General features: G+C 42.1%; 2 protein-coding genes across 3 annotated transcripts in view; one reads left to right on the forward strand and one right to left on the reverse strand.

The window, feature by feature from the left end:
* Positions 1-19,228, reverse strand: part of LOC129178187 (xylosyl- and glucuronyltransferase LARGE2s) — a 79,045-nt gene that overhangs the window by 59,251 nt on the left and 566 nt on the right. The gene's annotated exons all lie outside the window — the stretch shown is intronic.
* Positions 1-19,228, forward strand: part of si:ch211-71n6.4 (para-nitrobenzyl esterase) — a 68,845-nt gene that overhangs the window by 21,274 nt on the left and 28,343 nt on the right. The window lies entirely within an intron of this gene.

A 19,228-nucleotide genomic window follows, 5' to 3' on the forward strand; every position in this document is an offset into this window, starting at 1 on the left:
TATGGTCGGAACATGTGTGTGAATTTACATGTTTTCTTACTTTATTTTATATATTAATTAATTGGGGACGCGCCGATCAATATCGGACGATTTCCTTGAAAAAGTACTTGATCAGCATATGCCGATAAATGCCTTTCAGTGCTGATCACCTCTGGCTCGTACTATTGCAGCATGCAGCCTGTAGTGAGCATCCCCCACCCACTTTCCTTTACAATGCGTAGCCGAACCCAAAACAAACATGTCTGCCGTATGGATCTTACCTGGCGTTTGTCAGAGTGATAATTTTGCACCCTGCAAAACATGCCATGAAAAATATCTCGCCAGGGTAGCACGTTAAAAAGCTTTCTTTTAATACGGCATTTGAAAAACAAACACTTGATGGAGTATGGTGAGTTTTTGAGGCTCAGTCAAACGGCAGCTAATGTAGCCAACACTGGACAACACTCGCCCGTATGTGCGTGAGTCAGAAGTATAAAGCAAATAACCCATAAAATAATTGAATTTATCTGACTTGATGACCAGCCTCTCTCAGCAGTGGAAGACGCCGGGTTTGCTCTCTCACTTGGAGCCCAGCTGCCTGATACCCGGAAGCCCTGCTAGAACGCCATCAAACAATGTACTCTCACATCCAAACTCTCCTTCAAGAATGCGTCTCATCCTCTGTAAGTTTCACCAGTGATATATGTTCTCTTGAAAAAGTAAAGTATGTTTTTGTCTAAATGAAGGTCCTTTTTTCATATCATATAGCCAATAGCAGGGGTGCAACCAGGATTTCTGGGCCCCCCCCCCAAAAAATCATGTTGGGTGCCCCTCCCCCCCTTTTTATTTTTGTAATTAATTAAGGACATAGAGCAGTTCTCTCCCAGCGCTCCACCTCCGACCACAAGCTGCACCCCTGCACTTTCTTCTCACGCCGCCTGACCCCCGCTGAGCGGAACTATGATATTGGCAACAGGGAACTATTGGCTGTCGTCCTGGCGCTGCAGGAGTGGAGGCACTGGCTGGAGGGTTCAGAGGTCCCCTTCATCGTGCATACGGACCATAAAAACCTTGCTTACCTTCGATCCGCTCAAAGACTGAACCCCAGACAGGCACGCTGGGCCCTTTTCCTCAATAGGTTCAATTTCACACTGACGTTCCGCCCAGGCTCCCAGAACGGCAAACCAGACGCCCTTTCCAGACTGCACTCCCCTCCCTCCGAAGAGGCTCGCCAGGAATCTATTTTGCCCCAGTCCCGCATCCTCGGGGCCCTGCAATGGGATGTTGAGAGGCGGGTTGAAGAGGCCTGCAAGGACGACCCCCGCCCTGAGAACTGCCCTGCCGGGCGCCTGTTTGTAGTCCCGGGACTGCGCTCAGAGGTACTGCGCTGGGCACATGAGTCTAAGTTGGCGTGCCACCCAGGAGTGTCCCGCACCATGTTCCTTCTCTCGCAGCGGTTCTGGTGGCCTTCCCTTCGCGCGGACACAAAAGCATTTGTGGCAGCCTGCCCCATCTGTGCCCGGAACAAGCCGTCTCATCAGGCTCCGGCGGGACTCCTTCGCCCGCTGCCCATGCCCTCCCGTCCATGGTCTCACGTGGCTCTGGACTTCGTGACAGGCCTCCCACCGTCCTGCGGCAACACAGTCATCCTGACGATGGTGGACCGATTCTCCAAACTGGCCCACTTCGTCGCCCTTCCCAAACTCCCCTCTGCCCTCGAGACGGCTAACCTGCTGGTGCGCCATGTGTTCCGGCTCCATGGCATTCCCCTCGATGTGGTCTCGGACCGGGGGCCACAATTCTCATCTGCGGTGTGGAAGGCTTTCTGCAAGGCGCTAGGAGCGTCGCCCAGCTTGTCGTCTGGTTACCATCCTCAGACTAATGGCCAGACGGAGCGGGCCAATCAGGACTTGGAGGCCGCCATCCGATGTGTGTGCCATCAACAACCCGCCTCCTGGGCCCTCCACCTACCCTGGATAGAGTACGCCCGTAACACCCTGGTTTGTTCTGCCACCGGCCTCTCCCCATTCCATGGGGCCTATGGATATCAGCCTCCGGCCTTCCCCTCGTTGGAGTCGGTTTCTGCAGTTCCCTCTGTGTCGTCCCACCTACGGCGTGCTCGCCAGGCATGGCGCAACACCAGGGCAGCGTTGGCACGAACGTCGGAACGGAATCAACGCCTGGCCAACCGGCATCGCACAGTCGCTCCGGATTATAAACCTGGACAAAGGGTCTGGCTGTCCTCCCGAGACCTTCCTCTCCACATGGATTCTAAGAAGTTACAGCCCAGGTACATTGGCCCATACACCATCGAACGTATCATCAATCCCTCCTCCGTTGTGCTTCGCCTCCCGGACTCCCTCAGGATCCACCCGGCGTTCCACGTCTCCCTCCTCAAACCGGTCACTTCCAGCGACCTGAGCCCTCCCGAGGTGCCTCCCCCTCCTCCCAGGCTTGTCGATGGTCACCCAGCATTCACGGTCAAGGCCATTTTAGACGTGAGAAGAAGGGGCAGGGGTTTTCAGTACCTGGTAGACTGGGAGGGGTATGGTCCCGAGGACCGCTCCTGGATCGCTCGCGCCCTTATCTTAGACCCCACTCTCTTGGCAGACTTTTACAGCCGTTTCCCGGAGAAGCCAGGTAGGCCGCCAGGCGGCGCCCATTGGTAGGGGGGGATACTGTTACATTCCATGTCCTCGCTTGGTTCCTGCCTTCTCCTTGTTTTCCCTCTCTCTTCAGACCCCACACTCCCAGCGGGAGGCGGAGCTGCTGGACGCACCTGACTCCAATTGACACCGACCTACTTAGGCCCTGTGCTGCCAGCTGTGAGGCGTCGGATTATTGAACCTGCTGCTACACCAAACGCCCGAGCTTTGTTCTCGCCGATTACTTTTTGCCTCCAGCAGCTACCTGCCTCAGCCAGGGTAAATTGTGTCTTTGTTTCTCATGGTACGTTTTTCACCATCGCTTTTTGTTCAAGTTTCGTCCATTAAAGACTCTGGCAAAAACCTGCGCCTCTCCTCGCCTCTGCATCTGGGGTCCAAACAAACACACGCCACACCGCAACAATTACCTATTCTTTGGGCCCCTTGGCAGTTAGTCCTAACTTTTCTCCCTTATACGGCACCATGGGCAAATAGTGCTCATCACAAATCCATTTGAAAATGTACACTTAATGAATGTGATCGGTATCAGTATCGGCCGATTTCACTCATCTGGGCATGCAACGCATCTGGGCATCTGAAGCATAAAACCCTGTTTGGAGCATCCCCATAATTAATTTATTTATTATTTACATATTTATCCAGGGCCTCACGGTGGTCTAGTGGTTAGCAGTCAGGAAATCAGGAAAATCTGGGTTCGAATCTCCTTTGGGCATCTCTGTGTGGAGTTTGCATGTTCTACCGTGCGTGCGTTGGTTTTCTCCGGGTACTCCAGTTTCCTCCCACATTCCAAAAACATGCATGTTAGGTTAATTGGCGACTCTAAATTGTCCATAGGTATGAATGTGAGTGTGAATGGTTGTTTGTCTATACTGTATGTGCCTTGTGATTGGCTGGCGACCAGTCCAGGGTGTACCCAGCATACCCGCGACCCTATTGAGGATAAGCGGCATGGAAGATGGATGGACATACGGTATTTATTCATTTTTAAAGAGTTTTTATTTATTATGATTTATTTATATCTCTTTATCTTTTTTTAACTCCACTGGTGTGGATGGAGACTTCAGTGAAAATGTGAAGAATATAAATATATCATAGAATAGATGTATAATCAAATATATTGCTATCATGAAATATCGATGTTGGTGTGGACGTGACCAAAGGGGACAATGAAAGAACACAAACCCTTTCATCAAATCACATGACCTGAAACATTTCTGATGTGTCCAATCAGGTGGGCTGCGGTGTAGAGGTCAGAGTTGAAAGGATTGTCATTGTGTGCTAGTGCCCAGGGGTCATGGCAGGTCATTTAAGGTCGTGTGGTGGGGGAGGACACCAGTGTGTGTGTGTGTGCGCGTGTATGTGCATGTGTGTGAGTGTGTTGGCGGCCATGGAGCGCATTATAAATCTCACATGCTAATGCAGAACACATCCATCAATACATACACGCACACACAAACAAATCATGTTTACTGTTCACTTGTACTGTTTTCTCTTCTATGAACTTCCTTCATATGAGGTCCTGACATCTTGTTCTCAATGCACATCATAGCATAACACTTCATCATGCACCATAACGACATGAAAAACATTCTCCTACCTGTCCCAGAAATATTAACTTTCTAATTTTCATCATAACAACATCAACAAAATTCTAATTTTTGTTGGAAAAAACACTGGATATATATATTCATTAATTACATTAATTTTTTTTGCGTAGTTAATGCATACCTATCTGTTATGAAACAGACGGCGGCATAGTGTAGGTCCCTACAAAGTCACACAGAGTCTGACGCTCTTTTATAACTTTATTCTGACTTCAACAGTGGTGGGATTCCGACCCCATATACTAGATGTATGTCTTCACGAAACATGTCTCGAGTCCGTTCAGCGTCAGAACGACACCTCCTCATTGTCATTAGACCACAGCGAGATGCATTCAAGGACACGTATGTGTGGTCTAAATAAACAGAAGGACAGAGAAAAACAGTAAGTGAATATTCTTATCATTCACTTTGTAACTGTTAACGTGGAAGCACAATTTGCTGCATGTTAGTATGCTTGGAAATCCCAGAAAAAAACTCAAAACATGTGAATTAATCTTAAATGACGTGGCGCCTTTAAACGCAACCACCTATAGCGCATAATAACACAGTTAAAGTGTGATCATTAAAGAAACTAGAGTTCGTGTGTGCTATCTTTTAGCTTGATTTAAAGATTTTAATTTTCAGTTAATTTGGAGCTGTTAATACATACAAATATATATAATCCTGTCCTGTCTTTTATCTTTCTTTCAGTGAAACACTAAAAATTGACATTTTCAGACATAGTTGCTAATGGTGATTAATCATGATTAATTAATTTCAAAGTAAAAATCTAATTACATTTTTTAATCATTTGACAGCCCTAATTTTAATAAATACAGTGGTGTAAAAAAGTGTTTGCACCCTGTTTGAGCCACTCTTAGCAGCAACAACTGCAATCAAGCATTTGCAATCAATGACTCTCTTACAGCGCTGTGGAGGAATTTTGGCACACTCATCAGAATTGTTGTAATTCAGCCACATTGCAGGGTTTTCCAGGATGAAGCGCCATTTTAAGGTCATGCCACAGCATCTCAATAGGATTCAGGTCAGGACTTTGACTAGGCCACTCCAAAGTCTTCCTTTTGTTTTTCTTCAGCCATTCAGAGGTGGACTTGCTGGTGTGTTTTGGATCATTGTCCTGCTGCAGAACCCAAGTTGGTTTCAGCTTGATGTCACAAACAGATGGCCGCACATTCTCCTTCAGGATTTTTTGGTGGACAGCAGAATTCATGGTTCCATTTATCACAGCAAGTCTTCCAGGTTTGAAGCAGCAAAACAGCCCCAGACCATCACACTACCACCACCATATTTTACTGTTGGTATGATGTTCTTTTTCTGAAATGTGGCGTTACTTTTACGCCAGATGTAATGGGACACACACCTTCCAAAAAGTTCAACTTTTGTCTCGTCAGACCACAGGGTATTTTCCCAAAGGTCTTGGGGATCATCAAGATGTTCCTGGCAAAATTGAGACAAGCCTTCATGTTCTTTTTGTTCAGCAGTGGTTTTCGTCTTGGAACTCTGCCATGCAGGCCGTTTTTGACCAGTGTCTTTCTCATGGTGGAGTCATGAACGCTGACCTTAACTGAGGCAAGTGAGGCCTGCAGTTCTTTGGATGTTGTTGTGGGGTCTTTTGTGACCTCTTGGATGAATCGTCGCTGCACTCTTGGGGTAATTTTGGTTGGCCTGCCCCTCCTGGGAAGGTTCACAACTTTTGCATGTTTTCACCATTTGTGGATAATGGCTCTCACTTTGGTTTGCTGGAGTCCCAGAGCTTTAGAAATGACTTTATAACCTTTTTCAGACTGATAGATCTCAGTTAATCACAGTTAAGTTGTGGTTCAACAGGGGGACGAACACTTTTTAAAACAGGGCCACGTCGGTTTGGATTTTTTTTCTCTAAATGAAACAAAAAAGTTTCATTTAAAAACTGCATTTTGTGTTCAGTTGTCATTATCATTGACTAATATTTAAATTTGATCTGAAATATTTAAGTGTGACAAACAAGCAAAAAATAAGTCAGGAAAGGAGCGATGACCTTTTCACACCACTGTCAGTCGCACCTGAGGGAAAATATGGTAACTAACTTTTGAATATTTTGCATCATCACATAATGAAACACATTCTCTTACAAGTCCTGGAAACAATAACATTCTAACATTGGACAGGTTTGCAGAAGATTAGGCACTACCTTTACATACGCTACACAAACAATATATGAATTATTACATTAAATGTTATTTCATATTCCTGAAATAGTAGATCAGAAGAAGGCTATGTAGGTTTATGAAAAAAAAAAAAGTACAGTCAACTCCAAGCGATCCAAGCCAAATTGCAAGGTTCTAATGTGGATTGTGCAGAATAAACACAGTTAGGCTTTGTTTCAGTTTTATGCTGCTAAAATCAGGAAAAGTCTAACAGAAGATGTGAGAAAGGCCACATGGGCGATTGCCCAGGGCGGCATTCTCCAGGTGGCGCTGCAGGGGTGGAAGGAAAAAAAATCCTATTTACTAATGCTCAGCGCTATATCATAGCCCATCGTATCCTCATATGATGGGCGCCACCACTTCGGTCCGCCCAGGGCGTCATTCAAGCCAGAACCGCCACTAGAGAAAGGACTCAACTTTGACAATGTTCAAAGTGAAAACACTTTTCATATGTGCTTTTAATTTCATTCATGAATAATTACTTTTATGTTTAATGGGTTGATTTTATTTGCCTCCTTGTCTGTAAAGCACTTTGAATTCAATTGCTTTGTGTGCGAACCACTCTATATAAATAAACTTGCCTTGCCATCATCCACACATCCACAGATTGTGCTCTTATTTTGATTTTCTGTTTCCTGTTTGTGCAGCTACTTTGTGGCCGCTGGTGTGTGCCTTTTTCTCACAAGTAGTCAGTGCTTAGGTGAGCTGCATTGCACACAAAGAACAAAATGTAACACTTTAAAATCATCGTAATTTAAATATTACAATCCTTGGTGCACAGATATCATTATCGGCACAAAAAACCATACCGATATGTTCCGAAATCTCACTTCAGAGCCAATATTGGTCAACAATATAGATTGACCAATATTATCGGCCATCCCTACTTGATACTTGATACTGAATCCACCAGTCTTGTATACTATATAAAATACTGTAAAAGCTCATATACTTTATCTGTCGTACATCTTTTAAAAGGCCTTTATTGCAGGTTTGAAGAATCTCACAACAGGCACAATAATCCCGAACACGGGGTACCGTTGCGGCCGTAACCCACCCCGAGCTAAATTCAACTCAGAACACCTGACATCACTTCCTGTCCACCCCCGAATCAGCTCCCCGAGCACCGCTACACATTTACAAGTCTTAATTAAGACTTAAATGTCTTATTATCTCTTATTCTATCTATTATATTGTGTAATAGGCATGTATAGATGTCTGTAGGGGTGTTATTTCATGTCTAGAGGGTTGTAATAATTTTAATAAACGTAATAAAAAACGTAAGTAAGTCGTAAAACAGGTTTTCTATCACTATAAAAATATTTGATTTATAAAGACAGAATGCTACTTCGTGAAAATGTACTTATCACGTTTGGGTCTGAAAGCAATTAACCACCATGAACGAGGGATTTTGGAAAACGCTATTACTAAGATAGTCCATCATAACGGGAAAAAAGTTCAGGAAACACAGACAAGCCACCTTTTGCAGCGGTTGCCAACCACCTGTTGCTCTCATTGGGCCTCATTCATGAACATCTTCTTAAAAGTCTTCTTAAGAAGTGTACTTAAGAAGGCGCGGGTTGGAAACTGCGCCGCATTCACGACACGTTCTTAAGTAGGGATAATCGTTCGCACCGGTGTTCTTAGGTTGATGAATGCCAACTGCGATGCCCGTGCATGTGAGCCCTAATTTGCATAGGTCACCACCTATTATTTCCCATACAAGGTAAAAAATGTGCCGTGCGCAACGGGCAGCTGGAGGCGGAGATGGCAACGCGCAAGGGCAAGACTGAGAAGCAGCTGGACAACAAACAGAAGAAAAACTTCAATTCTACAGAAATAGAGGTGCTTTTACAAGGAGTGAGCGAACACAAGACCACCTTATTTTCACGTGTATCCACCGGTCATCAGGCCATCCAAAAAGAGTCGGCATGGAGGAAACATGCAGGAAACATAAATGCCGTTTCCACGGAGAAACGCACCACCGCAGAGGTTAAAAAGAAGTGGTTTGACTTAAAATAGACTCAAAAAAAAGATTGGACTGCACCGGAGGGATCTGGAGGAAACGGGAGGCGGGCCATCCATCAGAAACCAAACCATTTCGGAAACTCTAGAAAATATTTACACAATCATGATGGAAAAATAAAGTCAAAATACATAGTTTGTGTGTGACAATGTATTTTTTCTGTGGTTACATTTGATTAGACGCTGCCTAATTAATACAGCAGCCCCGTGCTCTGGCTCAAGACGTGGCTGGGGGCGCATGTCGTTATCTGGGGGTGCTCCGTGCGCAATAGACACACCACGTTTCATTGCGATGTTATTCTGATGATCCTTTTTTTTTTGATGAATTGGGATTTGAATATATATTTATCCATGGAGTATATTTTAGTTGTTTTGATGATAAATAATTGTTGGGATATTTTATTTGCACTACATTTTTTGGAATCAGGTTGCAAAATCCATCATGAGGGCGATTTCACATTGAAAGTGCAAGCTTTGCTTGTGCGTAAGAGTCCTCCTGAGCGTTCGTAGAATTTGTTCTTAGATCTAAGAACAGTGAGTTAAGACCACGTTTCGTGAATGCCAAAAATCTTCGTAAGAAGGCTTTAAGAACACATTTGTGCGTAAGATCGTTTCGTGAATGAGGCCCATTGAGTGGAGCCGAGTAAACACGCTCCAGGTTACAGTGAGCAACAAGAGGTGAAATTTATACTAACATCAAAGTTAAAACATTGTTGGAAATGGAACAATGTGAAATCTAGCCACCTGGTCCACAGAGGGCATTGAAGTGCTTGCTAGCTAGCTTCTAGCATCCCGGGAAATAGTGCGTAAAATTGGGCTGAAAATTGGTTATGTAGCTCAAACAGTGTAGCGAAACGATGAAGTCCACATACAAGAATGTATTCATGCAGACGGATTTAGTGTAAGAACGCAAATTAACATGACAGAAACATTATTTTCATTATGTCTGATGCTGAGATAAGCTTTCACTGCTTTTTGACTGTCTTGTTTTCAACCATTGTATGTCTTCATGCATCACACCATGTACACTTATACAATTGGAGGAAATAATTTCAACCACATGCACTGTTATTCACTTTAATCTCCAAAATATTGCACAAACATACTGAGTGTCTACGTCGCTGTAGCTTACCCTTGCCCCTTATGCTTGTCTGCTCACCGGAACTGCCTCTAGGTCCCATGGTTGAAATCCAGTAATTGAAATGATAAAGCATATTTGAGTAACCTTCCAGTATCATTTGAGTATCTCAATGCCGGACGGAGTGTCCTGGTTTTCGGAGATCTAAAATCTGGTCATCCTAACTAATGGTGCGCCATGACACAAACACCACAAACAGCATGTTTACACCAACAAGGACACACATTAAAGTGATTTCAAGTATGTAACTAATTCCAAGTTAAGGTGTAGATTTAGTGTGGGTGTCATATCATAGCCTAGCATTAAGGCTAAAACACAAAACGATGCATGCAGGATGAACATATCAAGTCTTCTTGCATCAATAGCTAAAATTACCAGCAGAGTGCTGAAGAATATGAATAAGAATAATCATGAGGTTATGGCTGTGTTGCTTCTCGCTTCATTACTCCATCTTACTCCATCTCCCAGCTGCACTGCTGCGACATGACAAATGACTCATTCCGTGTAGAGACCTTCAATGCACCAATAAAGACGATACACCAACACAGGGATGTCCACACTTTTTGCACTAATACATTTCCTGATTATAAAACTACTATGGTAATATTATATTATGTTATATAACTTAATATATTATAATCCATCCATCCATTTTCTATACCGCTTCATCCTTATTAGGGTCGCGGGGGCATGCTGGAGCCTATCCCAGCTGACTTCAGGCGACAGGCTGGGTACACCCTGGACTGGTCGCCAGCCAATCGCAGGGCACATATAGACAAACAACCATTCACACTCACATTCATACCTATGGACAATTTAGAGTCGCCAATTAACCTCACCTGCATGTTTTTGGGAATGTGGGAGGAAGCCGGAGTGCCCGGAGAAAACCCACGCGCACACGAGGAGAACATGCAAACTCCACACAGGCTGATCTCCAGGCTGTTCCTGTATTGGCCAACGTGCTAACCACTAGACCACCGAGCGGCCCAATATATTATAATATTATAGATAATAATTGGTTCCAGACCTGGCTGTAATAAGTGAATTTCTGTGTATGATTCCTTATTTATAGAGCAGAGCAGAGACAACCTGTTTACCACCTTCTAAATATGCTTTTTAACATTATTAGAATTCATATAATAATACACAATATAGTATACATGATAAAAGAAAATTTGATATATAAGAGATAAATAAGACTCATGCTTGTGTGTGTTGCTGTAAATGTTTAGTTGAGTTTTAGCTAGGCGTGCGTGACGGCCGCAACAGTAGCCCATGTTAGGGAATATTGTGCCCATTGTGAGATCATTCAAACCTGCAATAAAAGTCTGGTGCTTGTGTTCTCACCCAACATTACAGTAACATTACTGACACCTAGTGACCAGTGTAGAATACCACATATCATCACAGCGTCTTTAAATGCGTCTTCTGAAGGCCTTATATTTGTATTTTCCTTCATTTAGCCATTTTATGCTTGAAAATGCTTCATTTAGTCAAAAAATATGTCAAATGAGCTTAAATATGCATATATTTTGACTGATAATAGGCTGCATTCAACCACAAAATAGCATGATTTATTAATTTATTTTTGAAAAACCGTGCTAGAGAGAAGCCGCAAAATTCGAAACGCACAGTGGTGAGGGATTACTGTACTTTTTTGTAATCCTGTGAGGCAAATGAAGATGTCACAATGATACACGTGTATATATACACGTCATATGAGGAAGAACAAAAGCTGATAAGCAGCAATGTGAAATCAAATGTATTGTTTTCAGTAAACCAATGTGCCCTTACTAGCATAAGCTTAAAAACATGATTAAATGTCATCACTGAGGGCTAAATACAAGCAATTGCCATCCGTAATGACTAGTTCATTTATCCTTGCAACAGTGCCGGAGTTGTCCAAGCTGTGGCCCTTGGGGGACATTTGTGAGGCTCATTTTGTATTGATCCACAACATATTTTAAAAATAAAATGACAAAAAAACACAAGAAAAATGCAAATCAAGGAGCAAAAAGTCCTGATGTAAGCATAAAACGCTCAACTGTGGATGGTAATCAGACACTGCTGCTCTGTCATTACTCCCAATTAGTATTTTGGAGAACTGCAGAGATGTCTGAATATGTACTGTATGCTCATAGCGGCATCTATTTTCATAACTGCACATCCCTCGTACTGTATGTGCAGAAGAGTGTACTTATTTGTCTGTTTTTATAGCTGTGTGTGGGTTGTGACTCAGTGTACTACACTGTGTACTGCATTTGCCCACACGTATACTGCTTATAGGTGTGTGTCATGGTGAGAGGAGGATATACTGTATGCTCAAGATGATAAGTGGGCTTCCTGTTTGGATTCGTGACCACTATCAATAGCTCTGTCATTTAGCTGCTTTCAAACTTCAATCAAGCACACAACTTTATTCTGCAACACTAAATCAAATATAATAAACACATACAATATACAGTAAGTACATTATAATAATTTTTACATTAATGCACATTAAAGAATTCATTTAAAAATATTTTAAATGTAAGTATTGTTAAAATGAAAAAAATATCCATCCATCCGTTTTCTATACCGGTACATCCTCATTAGGGACACGGGGGCATGCTGGAGCCTATCCCAGCTGACTTCGGGCGACAGGCGGGGTACACCCCGGACTGGTCGCCAGCCAATCGCAGGGCACATATAGACAAACAACCATTCAGACTCACATTCATACCTATGGACAATTTAGAGTCGCCAATTAACCTAACGTGCATGTTTTTGGAATGTGGGAGGAAACCGGAGTACCCGGAGAAAACCCACACACACACACGGGGAGAACATGCAAACTCCACACAGAAATGCCCAAGGGAGAATCGAACCCAGGTCTTCCCGATCTCCAGGCTGTTCCTGTGTTGGCCAACATGCTAACCACTAGACCACTAGACCACTAGGCCCTGAAATAAATATTATTATTATTATTTATGGACTTTTATATTGAATTAATGATTTGTTTTGATATTAGGGCTGTCATATCATTAAAAATTTTTACAATTAATCACAGTTTTCAAATTAATTAATCATGATTAATCACCATTTACCACTACATGATTTTGCTGTATTTTATTAACAGAAAGATCAATTACAGGACACCGTTATATATCTTTATGTGTATTAACAGATCCAAATGAACTGAAAAATTAATAAAGACGTTTTAGTAATGTTCGGAGTGCCCCTGAATGCACCTCGCTGTGGTCTAATGACAATGACAATTGTTCCGAGGACTAGAGATGTGTGTGTGAGTTGGAGATACATACAGTATATGGTGTCGGAATTCACTGTTGTTGAGGGCGGCAGCCTCTGTGAGGACGCTATTGTGCCTTTGTCTGCCGTCAGAGGGGTGGCTTGACATGGTGTGCATGCCTTAATTGCAAAATTTTTTCATGTAATTAATTAAATAAATTAGTTACCGCCGTTTGTTCCCTGTATGACCGTTGTCAGAGTTTGGTTCGTATTGTTCGTATAAGTCGGACCCATTTCCAGTGAGGGTTGGACTCCGCCAGGGCTGCCCTTTGTCACCGATTCTGGTCAACTACTTTTATGGACCGATAGAAGGCCTCGGGGAAGACCCAGGACACGTTGCAGAGACTATGTATCCCAACTGGCCTCGGAACGCTTGGGGAACCGCTGGGAGGAGCTGGACAAAGTGGCCTGGGAGAGGGAAGTCTGGGCCTCCCTGCTTAGGCTGCTGCCCTCTCGACCCAACCTCGGATAAGCGGTAGAAGATGGACGTATGGATGGATAGTTACTGCCGTTAATTCGCTATTTTGGACAGCCCTATTTTATATAGTTGTATAATATGTACATTTTTGCCTGACTATATAATTGCCTCTTAATCTCAGCCTTTTTTCAAAAGACAAACGACAACCCCCTTGGGGCATCTTAAATAGTATTATAAAGAACAACATTAAGAAAGCAGACTACCCTCACTATTTCATGGTTGGAAACACCAACAGGAATGACATGAAGGAGGAAGTTGAAATGTTCAACGACTATTTTGTAAATATTGGACCAAAACTGGAAGAAGAAATTCCAAAACAAGACACAATTGATGAATGGAATGATATTATTGATAGGAATCTGAATTCTATGTTTCTCACTGTTGTAACCAAAAAAAGAGATCACTGACATTGTCAACCATTTTAAGGCAAAAGCATCAACTGATTGTCATGGAATCGAAATGGAAACAATTAAAAGGGTCATCAATGAGATCGCAGACCTGTTAACATATATCAGTAACTTATCTTTTCAGACTGGAATATTTCCTAACAAAATGAAAACAGCCAAGGTGGTTCCAATTTTCAAAAAAGGAGACAAACATCAATTTACAAATTATCAACCAGTTTCCTTGTTACCTCAATTCTCTAAAATTGTGGAGAAGCTATTTAATAATAGGTTGGACAAATTTATTAATAAGAATGAATTATTGGCTAGCAGTCAATATGGTTACAGAGCCAACATTTCAACTTCTATGGCACTGATGGAAATCACGGAGGAAATCACTACTGCTATAGACAATAGTAGATGTGCAGCAGCTGTATTAATGGATCTGACAAAAGCTTTTGATACAATTAATCATAACATTTTAATTTCAAAATTAGAAAGGTAGGGAATTAAAGGATTAGTTTTGAATTGGATTAAAAGCTATCTAGCAAAGAAGAAACAATTTGTAAAGTTAGGAGAATACACATCTGGGAGTTTATACACCACGTGTGGAGTACCCCAGGGGTTTGTATGTCAACGACATTTGTAAAGGCCCTGTCACACCTTGACGATTTAGGCAGCGCATGCCTGACATGATCATTTTGATGGCATACGTTGAACTGCCGACGTTTTTTTTTCCAATTTTGGGCGTATACATAGCGTATTCATAATGAGGTCGACGTAAACATGACGTATTAGTTACTTATATACAACGTTTCTCAAACTTATAGACAACTTAAATCAACTAATGCGCAGCGTGTTGCCGGTGTTCACAATTTTTTCCCAACGCCCAACACCTGTCACACGTTGACGATTTAGCCAGCTTTCGCCAACGTATGAAAAAATTGGCCAATACGCTGGCGTACGTCTAATAAGTTATGGGTAAGTTTTGTACATGTTAACAGCACGTGGAAGCACGCTGGCATACGTCGTAGTACGTCTAAGTCGTCCTAAAATTTTGTGCCTGCATCAAACTTTTCCACGTATGTCAACGTATGATTCATACGTCCCGCATCCGCGGGCATTTAGTTATGCGATCGTTGACGCCCGTTCACACACGTTATTTGTAAGTTACGTACAAGTCGTAATACGTCAACATACCTTGAGACAAAACTGACTTCTTGGCGAGGCGAGATGGAGAGGAGGAGAGGCTGTCGTGTTTGTATTTGCAGGTAAGTTTGCAGTTTGACCAGTAGAGGGCACTGTGACACTGGGAATGGAACCAACTTGTTTTGAATTTCTATCAACTTTATTAATGCCTAGCGAGTCACAAATCCATGAGTGGTAGCGTATGCAGCCTACACCAGGGGTCTCAGACTCGCGGCCCCCATCTTAATATGAAAGATTAATATTTGTTCATTAATATTCATGGTTGAATACGGCCTATTATAAGTAAAAAAATATGCATACTTAAGTAACTCTGTAAGTATTTTTGCCTAAAGTAAGCATTTCTAAGCATTAAAAATGTCAAATGAAGTAAGTAGAAATATAAGGCATTCAAAAGACACATTCAAAGACGTTGTGATGATATGTAGTAGGGCCGAGCTGGGTACTCGTTTTAGAAAAGTATCCGTTACGGATAATGCATTTTTGCCGAGTACGAGCATTAAATGAGTACAGCTCGTCATTATTTCTACACGTGCTGAAGGAAAATCGTCATTGGGTAACTACTTATGTATTCACTCTTGACACTGTGGGATTGGGCAGTCTCACACACGACCGCCCCTCCCTTGACAGACTTGCTGCAGGCTGCATCCAGAAAGGAGCCGTGCCTCACTCATGTACGTGGTACAATTGGCAAGACAGAGTTGAAAACGGCTTGTGTCGCGTTGGTCACTACTTCCACTCCAGACAAGTTTTTTTTAGGTTTTCCTCAGCTCGCCTCTATTTTGGTTTGTACTGTATCTAAAGTTAAACTTGTTTTGTAATGTACGTGTTACATTCTCATGTCCTCGTTCTGGTTCCTGCCTTCTCCTTGTTTTCTTTTTCCTCAGATCCCCCACTCCCGGCGGGAGGCGGAGCTGCTGGACACACCTGACTCCCATTACCACCGACCTATTTATGCCGAGTACTGCCAGCTGTGAGACGTGCATTGTGCCTCCAGCAGCTACCTGCCTCTGCCAGGTTATCTTTTGTTTCCCATGGTGCAACTTTTCGCCATCGCCCTTTGTTCACGTTTTTGTCCATTAAAGACGCCTACAAACCTCCACTACCTCTCGCCTCTGCATCTGGAATCCAGACACACACGCCGCATCGTAACAGTACGCTGTGCATTTGACAACACAGAGCTGTAAACGGCTTGTGTTGTTTGGTCACTGCCTGTATTTTTTTGTTTTTTTTTCCCCGTCTGCTTGCTTCTAATTTGGCTGGTGGTAAGTCACGTGGAAAACTTTGCTCGTAGTACCGGACGTGGTGCTTTTGAGAAAACTACAGTGAACAAGGCTGACAGATTATTTCCCTGTTTGCCATCACTGGATGTTTGTATGAATCACCAGTGTCACACAGATCATTAAAAATATAATAATAAAGTCTGTCATCAGTTTTAAAGCATTACATACATGCACGTCACTAACCACACGTCCACTACTGAAGTAGTACTACTAACACCAGTAGTACTACAAATATGCAGTACTACTAACACCAGTCATCATACTCCTCATTGAAGAATTTGGAGGGCATTTCTCCAAACAAGCCAAAGCAAGATAGTCAAAAGGCTCTTGGCTCATCATGCCGATGTTCTAAGTTGGTTCTTGTCCTCTAAAAGACATTAGAGCTGCCAACCTCACCAGTCTTGAAATATTTAACAGTCTCTCTTCATCCTTCTTCTCGCTCCTTTTCTGACTCAGCATCAACGGAGAAGCGGATGTTGCTGCTCTTGCTCTTTCTGTCTGCCGTTTGTCACAAACGTCATCACACACACACACACGCACACACACACACACGCCTTGTGAAAGCATGCTGAATACTTGTATCCAAATACAGTACGAGTATGAAGCAGGACCATAAGCCTTTTCCTTGTTTTCACCTAAACAACGATGCAAGATCATTTTAATATGATGAAAAATGCATGAATAATCCTCTACATCAAATAAAATACATGACTAAGAGTCATCATTATCTACATCAAGGCACCGGCCAGCTTTGGGGTGGTTTTTATTTTATATTTTATATTATATTATATTTTAAATAGTATATCATAAACACTTTTGTTTTTGCTCCCATTTTTCTTGAGCTGAACTTGAAGATCTAACACTTTTTCTATGTGCGCAAAAGGCCTATCTCTCGTTAATATTGTTTACAAATCTGTCTTAATCTGTGTTAGTGAGCATTCATAATTCATAATCCATTCACCTCACAGGTGTGGCATCTCAAAATGCTGATTAGACAGCATGATTATTGCACAGGTGTGTCGTAGCTTGGTCACAATAAAATATAATTATGCATGGCAGAAAATGAGGCAGGTGTAGGTGCACTACCCAAGTTTTCATTTAAAAACTCTACTTTGAGTTGAAAAAATTGTTGGTCATTTCAACAAAATACTAGTTAAACAAGGCATGGAAATGTCTTTTTTGTATCAAAAAAAAGATCAAACCGTGACTAAAGCTTTTCCCAGTGACGGCCATATGCTGAAAAATGAACAGCTTCAAGGGCCACTTTGATATTTTGTAAAACAACACATGTAGACTTGCTAAGAACTTATATATATTTCAAAAGAAAACTGCATCTCAGCTCTGTGATGAAGGTTTTAAAAAAAGCCTATTATTACTATGACCTTCACATGCTGTTTTTTCCCATTTTTGCTGTTGTTTCTTTTTTCATTTTCCAAATCCTAATCTTTGTGCATTTTCTTACTGTAATATTCAGATTTTATTCCCATAATATTTTTAATTTATTCCCACAATGTAACTTTTTCCTCAACGTAATTTTCAAAATGAAACTTTATTTTGTTTCCTTTGTCATATTACGAAATTTGAAAAATAACATTTTTTCTTTAATATTTCAACTCTGTGCTCCTAAAATGATGTTATTCTCATAAAATTGCAACTTTTTTCTTGTTAGAATATGACTTTTTTTTTCTCTTAATATTTTGACATTCTCCATCCATTTTCTGTGACGCTTATCCTAATGAGGGTTGCGGGGGTTTGCTGGAGCCTATCCCAGCCGACTTCGGGCAAGTGGCGGGGTACACCCTGGACTGGTTGCCAGCCAATTGCAGTGCACATATAGACAAACAACCATTCACTCTCACATTCATACCTATGGACAATTTAGAGTCACCAATTAACCTCACATGCATGTTTTTGGAATGTGGGAGGAAACCGGAGTACCCGGAGAAAACCCACACACACACGGGGAGAACATGCAAACTCCACACAGAGATGCCCAACGGAGATTCGTACCCAGATCTTCCCGATCCCCTGACTGTGTGGCCAACATGCTAACCACTTAGCCACCGTGCATTTTTTTAAATTTTCCAAAAATTTTAATGTTTTTGTAATTAAAATTAGGACTTTTTCTCATTAAATTACAACTTTTTTTCTCTTAATATTTTGACCTGTAAAATGTACAATTACTGCTGACTTCTGCTACCATTTTTGGTATTTTTTTTTTAGTTTTCTTGTTAAATTATATTTTTGAAATATAATGGGCCACAAATGGCCCCCGGCCCACAATTTGGACACCCCTGAATTAAGGTAGCAAATTAAATCAATGAGTGTTTGCTGTATCGTTGCACCCCGAATTATATTGATTTTAAGTCTAAATTCTGACAAATATGCATCTCCTCATGCTAGTATCAATTTGCTGGCCCGTAACCAGTGGGGACTCGGGGGGTTTGACCGAACCCCTCCGCGGGCGACCAAAGGTCCACTTGGTTAAAAAAAAAAAAAAGCTGCTATCAAGGTGTGCAATTGTAACGGAGTGTAGATGTGCTGTGAGAAATGATGGCAGAAGTGTTGCAACAGCCTTAGTGTTGCAGAGTTAGTAGAGGTTGGATATACTGTAGTATTGTATGTACACTGTAGTTCAGGTGTCTTCTTCTTTCTATTTTGTGAACATCAACTGCTTGTACTTTTTCTTCAAATGGCTCATTGTTGTGCATTGTTTGAGTTCCTTACTAAATAATACTAGCTTTAGGTCTCTCGGGACTTTACATATGTCGTTTACATATAGATTGAATAGTTTTGGTCCTAGGATTGACCCCTGGGGAACGCCGCATGATATGTTTAACCCCTCGGACATATATTCTCTTAGCTTCACATATTGGGCAAGCTTGATGTTGTAATTTTGCCCTTAAACTTGTAATTTGGAGGAAATAACATTGTTGTTATGTCTGTCCAAAATATGCATCAGAAAACTGTTTTTTCGGGCAAAATTTTCCCT

This window comes from Dunckerocampus dactyliophorus, chromosome 3 (assembly GCF_027744805.1).
Source record: "Dunckerocampus dactyliophorus isolate RoL2022-P2 chromosome 3, RoL_Ddac_1.1, whole genome shotgun sequence".
NCBI lineage: Eukaryota > Metazoa > Chordata > Actinopteri > Syngnathiformes > Syngnathidae > Dunckerocampus > Dunckerocampus dactyliophorus.